Source organism: Rhopalosiphum maidis, chromosome 3 (assembly GCF_003676215.2).
Source record: "Rhopalosiphum maidis isolate BTI-1 chromosome 3, ASM367621v3, whole genome shotgun sequence".
In the NCBI taxonomy this organism is placed as follows: Eukaryota; Metazoa; Arthropoda; class Insecta; order Hemiptera; family Aphididae; genus Rhopalosiphum; species Rhopalosiphum maidis.
In genome coordinates, this window is record NC_040879.1 from 58,018,874 (window position 1) to 58,027,741 (window position 8,868).

Consider the following 8,868-nt stretch of genomic DNA (forward strand, 5'->3'; position numbering starts at 1 on the left):
TAACCTATCGTGAACTTTCACTCTTTATTTGTTCTGCTATGAACTGATTTTCAGAAAATATTCAGCAATAGAAATTTTACACACGCATAAATAAACGGTATTTTGTTTGATACAAATTAATGACAATGACGTAGCCACGTAGAAACGATTTGAGCTTATTGGCCAAGTATGGCCTAAGGAATATAATAGGTCTGTATGTGCGAGACAAAAATGTATACGCGAGTAGATACTAAAAACTCTCTGGATGATGTTCTGTTTGGAGGGGCGTTTTATACTATTTTTAGAGGTCAAATCGTCCCCAATGTGGTATACATTGATTGAAAACAATTTTTACAGTTATTATAGTTAAATATTGTTTTAATGTAAATATTTATTATATTGATGTGAATTATATTTTATCTTGGTACTTTGTACATTTATTATTTACTTATTCAATGATGATATTTCAAATGCTACCTATATTTTAATATTTGATAGGACTGTATGAATTAAATATAACAATGTATATATATATATAGTTTATTTGTATAAAGAGTCAGTGGCGTATTTAGGATTTGTCAAGGAGGGGATATAGGTTGGCAAACATATTATTTCCTCTATCCGGGGGGAGGGGAAGTTACACTTACCATTACTTCCGTTTCTCAAAAATGTTGAAAATTTATATACTTATTATTAATAAGTACCTACACATAAATATAAAAGATTGTGTTTTTTTGTTTTGAAGATATATTATTCATTATCATTTTTTTATAAAACGGAGTAAACCATAAAAATACAATAGTAGTGCTTATTGATAAATATACAAATATATATGTATAGGACGAAAAATCAAAACAGTAAAAAATAATGCATCAGCTAGTGCTCCGAACTTAAGTGTCTCAATACAGCTGCTTTTTTTGGTACTTGGCCGGGGGCCTGGACCCTGGAAAAGTAAAGAGAAAGACTGTTAGCCCAGTTTGCCTAGGTTGAAGGTCGGCACTGGCACTAACGCGAGTGTTCGATTATAATGAATAGTGAATTATTATGCTGGATTAAAAATGAACTAATGCAATAGTAAATATTATAAAAATAAGGAATAACTCGTATTTAGTGTTTAAGTTTGTTTATTATTTGTATACCATTTAATTATTAGAACTTATTGTTTAGAATGTCTATTTCTGTATATATATATACACACACACACCTTCACCTTGCAATAAGTTTTGAAATAGCAATCAAACGCTTATTATTAAAAGCAATAAAAGCATAATAATAGCCGGCTCGTTATTGACAATAATGACGATTAAAGGAATTGTACGATTTACAATACGAATTGTTTTCAATCATATACATAATTAACAGTAAGTTGTGTATTGACTACTTTCATCGACCATAATATTTCCAAATTCTTAAAATTTCAATATCAAAATAAAATGTAGCGTTTTCAAAAATTGTATTCTGTATTTTTGTAATATATGTACGATATTATTAAACCTATCAAGTAAAAAAAAGACCAATGGGGGGATCTTTAAAGGGCGGTTCACGTCCTTATAATTAAAGTTTATTTTAATGTAAATATTGTAACCGTGAAAAAATAATTTTGTCGTAATGTTTTATTATTTATTGGTAGTACATTTAATATTATTTATATGCTAGCGTTATTATATTATATAATATGATATATTTATATCATGACTACATGTATTAAATGTATATTATATTTTGATTCAACAAGTAGATTATTTTCACAAAAGTTATCTGTTTCATGAAATGGATAATTTTATAAAATAAATGCGATATTTAAACTATATTGAATTTATTGTATCAACTGATCTTATTTGCATTTAAAATGGGCTAAAGGTAGTATTCTGATAATAATTATAGCTAATATTAATTGGCTCATTGTCAATAAATTAAATTCATATTTGTTTATTAGTTGACATTTAGAAAATCATAAAACTAAATCTTTACATTAGCTATATCATAACGCTATTTATTCTTTTAAAATCATTCAAACAACAAATAATACATTTATAAATTTGAAAATACTCAGCAAAATTTCAAAAAATAATTACTTATAGAGTAGGTACTTGCATATAATATAAATATATTATAAAATATCCTTTACAAAATAGGAAATTTCTTTAAAAAGCTCAAAAACAGATTAAATATTTTGAAAATTATATTATGTAAAAAATTGTTCATATGTATGTTTTGGTGAAAATTTCAAGTATCTATGGTTAAATTATCTATGACTTCGTTACAAAATTGTCTTGCATTTTAAACTGACAATTTGTTAATATATGCATAAATTATTCGATTACAATAAATACATACTTGCATAATTGATTACATTTTTTCTAAAATAAATTAAAATTTTTATTATATAAAAAAACAATAATAGAACGTTGGCGATGTAGGTACACTCGAAGTCGTTTAGACTACCGAATCTTTCATATTAACTTATTTTCGGATTATCACGTCACGCGTCGCTACTGCATGTGTATTCAATCTTATAAAATGAATTCTGGGTATATATACAAAGAGATATATGTACACTATATTATGCAATTTAATAAAGTATATAAAATAAAAAAATATTTTAATACAGTCATGAAGTTATAGATAAATTTAAAATTTACTTAAACAAATAATAAATACAAAAAAATATATCAAGATAATATGAGTAAATAGCGTTGAAGAAAAAAATTATTTTTGTCTTAATATAAGTAACAATACTGAAAAGTAAGTTAAGTGCGATTTACAAAAGTACAATAATAAAAATAATTATAGTGATTTGGAAACAAGTTTTACTTAAGTAAAACATTGAGTCAAAATATCACCAAAGTAATTAAATTTTTACTAAAAATATATTATATATTAAATGTATATTAATAATTTATATTGATCTATATTTTCGTATAATATGTAATATTAATATATAATATTCAATTAATATGTCATACATTAAGTTTAAGTATTACTTATATTGTGTTTATTATTATTTAGCAATACATTGGATGCGTGACATCAGGTTTGACGGAACGATTTTTTTTATCAGTAAAAATCAATTCAATATAACATACCTACTGTGCACAGTGTTTCAACATTTATTTTTGTACAATAGAACGCAACTTTATACGTATAAATCTGGCGTAAAAATGGCATAAATTAATTAAATATAAAATTGTATATTGTAGATCTACCAATGATAATCGACTGAACGAAAACGAGATTCTGGTGATGGAAGATAATAATATGATAATCGGTCGCCAATTTACTTTGCTTTATTTTAATATAAGTTATACAATTTATTTGCAATATTTCATACTTGATTAATCTAATGAAAAACTTAAATTTTAGATAATGTTAAGAAGATATCTTCAAATTTTTACGCGCGACGACCATAACTGTCCACCGCCTAATTAGAAGGCTGCTTAAATATAATAACAAATTTAAATAAAAATAAGTTTCGTATTATTAGTGTGTACAATTTATTGTTTATTTTATTATTATATGTTTCGGAATAAAACAATAAAGACTATTTTGCTTTTTTTTTTTTATAAGAAAAACTCACAGAAAAACCATGTTTTATAGATATCGTTGATATCAATAAAGTAACAGAGGTTTAGTTATTAAAGAAACATAAATTATTAAAATTGTATAAACAAAATAAATTTAAGCTTAAGGAAACGAAATTTTCTTCTTTTTTTAATTCTATTTGTAAAAAAATCTGTAAAAACATTTTTAGTTTAGTCAAAATTGTTGGAAAAATAAAATAATTACTTATGTGTTTGATGTACTTGTATTGTATTAAAAATATGTAGTACACACAATTATTTTTTATAAACATTTAAAATATGTGAGCATTAGATTTTGAAGTCATTTTTATAGGTGTGTTAAATTTGAATATAAGGATACATCATTATTGTATACAAAAAACGATTTTAAGCGGTAATAGTCTATCAGCCTATATCATCAAGTGATATGTTTACATGATATAGCTATTAAAGTTGTTTATTTTACTTATAGTAAAATTAATTATAGTAGGATAGTTGGATAGTATATAATATATTAATATTGTTATTATAGCAAATCATTTTTTTTCAGAATATTTTGTACCTATTTATTATATTATATTTATTTAATTATTATAATAATACATAAATATGTATTATTTCAACTTATATAACTCAAAATTAAATTGTACTTCTTATAAATACCGTCACACAGTTATTGTATACTTTATTTCTTTATGCTGTAAGAAATTCTCACGAGACACTGTATTAAGTAAAAACTAAAAAAAAATGCCAACCAATTAAAAATACTTAGAAAATTATATGATATTTTATATTGTTTAATTTTAAATTACAACTAAAAACAAATTCTGTTCTATTATTTTGTTGTAAACTACTTGTTGTAGGACTGTGATATTAAAGCTAAAATTTAATAACTTTTATACTGCATTTTATTTAATTTTCACCATAAGTCTATTGGTTTTTTTAAGCAGCATTATTCAATAGGAAATGATACCTAAATATAATGAGTCATTATTAATGACAGATGTTAAATCAATACATTCATCGCTTTGTTTGAAATTTAATACTTAAATTACAAATTCTAGTTCCATTATTTACCATTTTATAGATAATACTAGCATAGAACATTTTTATTATAGCTGCATTCCAATCAGATTGTTATTTTCATTCTGTAATTCTAATATTTAAAAAATAAATAATATTATGAATTATGATGAGTTTATAAATTTTAATGGTTAAATCAGCCATGATAAACAACTGTTATAACTGTTAACTTAAATATAATTTAATTAAGTTTAGTAACAGTACGAAAAATATTTTAAGAACCTTTGTCTCCACAACAAGTCTAGCGTACAGAGACAATAATTTATGTATAATATCCTACTATAATAAGTACTAAGTATATTATTACGTCTAATAATATGTTAATAAGGTTAATTTATTAATTGAAAATTTTTAAATAAATAATAATAATAATAATAAATATTTTTTCAATCGTATAATTTTCTCAATAATCACAAAAAATACAAAATATTGAAGTTGTGATTGCAGGGTTATTCATCTGCTTTTCCGGGCTACAAAAATAAACCAATGATTCGTGACACTACGGTAATTACATCCATAAAGACTTTGCACGCATACATTTTAGACTTTTCCGATTTCGTTCTACAATATTTCGTTGTCTTTGATAATAAATTTGTAAAATTAAACTTTTTATTGATTGTTCTCTAAATAAGTTTAAAAAATAGAAGGTAAAATTACTGAGCAAAGGTAGGACCAAACAAAGACAATTGTTTAGCGTCACGCTTTTGACGACGTCTAAATTTGGTAGCATATACATACATATGTATAACATACTATTATAGTATTTATTATCAATGATAAAACTAAGTCAAATAGTTACAATCTCCTGAACGATAAATGCTAACATCAAACACAATACCCAATATCCAAATCAACTTGGAAAGTTAATAACGTACAATTTACCTTGACCTATGAAAAATAAATTATTTAATTAAATATTTGATTATAAACTGCAAGTGGTAGGTACTCAGTAAAATAATTACTTAGGTTCTCGTAATTTATAATTTGATAACGCGATCACTGATCAGCCCTGATTTGAGATGTCATGAAGTGTTGAGACCGAATATAATAACGCGAAAACCATTATAGTCGCCGCGCTCACACACACACACACACACACACACACACACACACACACACACACACACACACACACACAAACAGTCGCGTACCAGCCGTCATTATTATTTTTTTGTATTTTAGTATTATTACTAGTGGCCCGTGAAACTCGCTTTGGGTGAAACTCGGTGTAAGTGAAACTCCTAGGTCGGAGCTTGAAAGTGCTTGAAAGTGGAAAGTTTTCAAAAAATGAAGATTTAATGGTAATAAGTCCGTGGTAATGGTACCGTCGATTGCATTAGTCATTATTATATGATTTATTTAATATATTATATGAATAATTAAAAATATAAAAAAATAACATGAGTTATCAGTCATTGTCAGTTATCATTATCATTCGATGTAAAAGTTTGTCTCGAGGCTTGCCCGGTTTTTTTTTTTAATGTATAAAAAATAAATAAGTACGAAAAATGGTATTTGAGTGTCTAGCTATCAGTCCTCATTCGATACAAATCGATACCTGTGCTGGGCAATCCGACTACGGCGGATTGTTATACCTCCTGTCGTCGAAAGTCTGATGTTGTTTTGTTGGACAAAAATTATTATTATTCCATAATCATGGGGGAAAGTTCAACTTACACACACTATGAAACCTGAAATTTAATTTTTATATGATAACTTTAACAAAAACCAAGTATAAATTAAAATATATACACACAAAGAAAACAATTATAGTTTGATTTAATATCTATTTTATTATACTCGTATGTTTTTTTAATGTATTCAAGTAAACATATATATATGATTAAAACAAAAAATATAAACGATACTTTATCTATGTTTTTTTAAATTATTTTCCTCACAAAAAGTCCTGTTCTGTGTAATTGTTTCTTCAATATAATTTTAAATTAGATCATATTTTGAAAAGGTTTGTTTTGTATATATTTGTATCATAATGTGTGTATTCATTAGGTATGATTGGTATGAACTATTAAGTATGTTGCAAACTTCACTTTCGCAGGCGGTTTATAGTAATGATACTACTTTTAATAGGTAAATTGGTTCCTTGAAGGCTTGAAAGACAAACACCCAAAAGTCCTGTATGACATTTAAGAATGTGAACCAGTGGATACCGCTCTATATTATGGTAAGTTTTGAGTGGGTTACTATAACGGATACCAAATTTGAAATTTGAATTCAACAATACCGGATACATCATTGAAAAACGATTCTGAGCAGAGACGGTTTATCCGTCTTTATCATTAGGTTTATTTCATGTTATGTTTTTTAATATCGTTATTAATGGTAATGTAACTTATTTTAATATAAGTAAAACAGTAATTTTAATAATTTATGCTGAAAACATTGCATTTGAAAATATTGTGTGTACCTACTGTACCTAATACCTATATAATATAAGAATATACATAAATGTTTTAAGTCCCTGTAAATAATATTTTTGAACTATGACAAAATAATGAATAATATTATTGATAGTTAGTATCTAAATACTTGAAATGTATCTAAGTATCGAGCATCTCGAATCACGATACTCCATAAAAAATTATCTAATACATATCAAGTATTGCGATACTCCAAAGAACACCAAACTTTTTTTAAATATTTTAAGTTAAATTAATAAGTGTGTGTATATTTTGTACTTTTTTTATTATATGCTTGCACGGCAGAGACAACACATACGGGGTGTAACAGCCATTAATTTTGCTATTAAGATTACTATACATAATGTGATTCATCTGTGACATGGTTATAGTAGTTACTTACAAGTATATTTTTAACCATGGTCTGTGCTCTTTTAGATATTTGTTTTCGCTATTTTAATCTTTAAAAATTAATTATGAGCATTTTTAAATTGTCACATTTTATTAAAATTAAAATATTAAATTATCGAAAAAAACCTCTATGAGAATATGGATATACGTCATTTGGTCGCGGTAATTTGGTCGCCGCACGTAATTTTGACGCATACCTACTAAATTTCGTCGCTTAAGGATGTTGGCGATAATTATTTGACTATATACAGCTGTATAAAATTAGTAACCCTAAGGTATAGCACTATAGCTATTTGTTTTATATCGTATCTTTAAAGTTTTATTTTGTAAATAATATATGATTCTTTAGCATCAGGTAGACAGTATCGGATAGTATACCAAAACAGTCTATAACAGCCTATACCAGCCTATTAAACAATAACTATACTTTAATATACTTACAATTTATAAAAAGCTAGCGTGGTCGAGATCCTTTAATTCATGAATTAATTTGTGCGCAATGGTTTTATTCTGAAACAAGAGAGAATGATGGACGAAAAAATAATTTGGAGATGTAATGAAAAAAAGGGTTATGCTGGTCGTGCTCATACAAGGTTAAAGTAAAATTATCAATCTAAATAAATGAAATACTCACTATAAACTAGGGATGGAAAACGGAATTATATTTTTTAAATCAATAAACAATAACGAGAACGGAAAAATTAAAAACGTATGTGTAGTTCAAAGTGTATTCAAATATTGATAATCATCAAATAAATGAAATTTTACTAGGTATTGCCCGTAATATAAATTTTTGTGAATAATAAATATCACTTTTCCTTTATTTTATTTTTATTTTACTTTACCTTTTATAAACAATTAATATTTTAGTTGTGACATTGAAGTACTCGTTTTATATGTATATTAAATTATAATAATTTCAATGTTAAAAAACCAATTATTACCATGTATTGATAAGGCGCACGGTTACAGTGATTGTATAATCCCATAGTTCTTGTACGCATATGCGGTGTAGGTACTTGTACTACCTTGATAGAAACTATTACCACTTACCGTCTATTAGTATAACTACTATAAGGTCCATGTCAGGGGTCACCAAACGGTAGCCCGCAGACAAGGAGAGAAGAAGTCGATAATTTAAAACGTAATTATTGACCAACCAGCATATTATAATAAATATTGTGCATTTTCAATTTTTATGGCCCGCGAGAATTTTCCAAATTCTTATCATGGCCCGCGGAAAGTATTAATTGCATTGCGCATGTGCAATGCATTATGTACTATGCACTGTGTATTTATGATTTATCACAAATGTTATAAAAAAAATATATAGAAATGTATACAATCGCCGCATATTCTTTCAACCGGATATTGCTAGTTTATATTATTTTTTTTTATTATGTATATAAATGGCG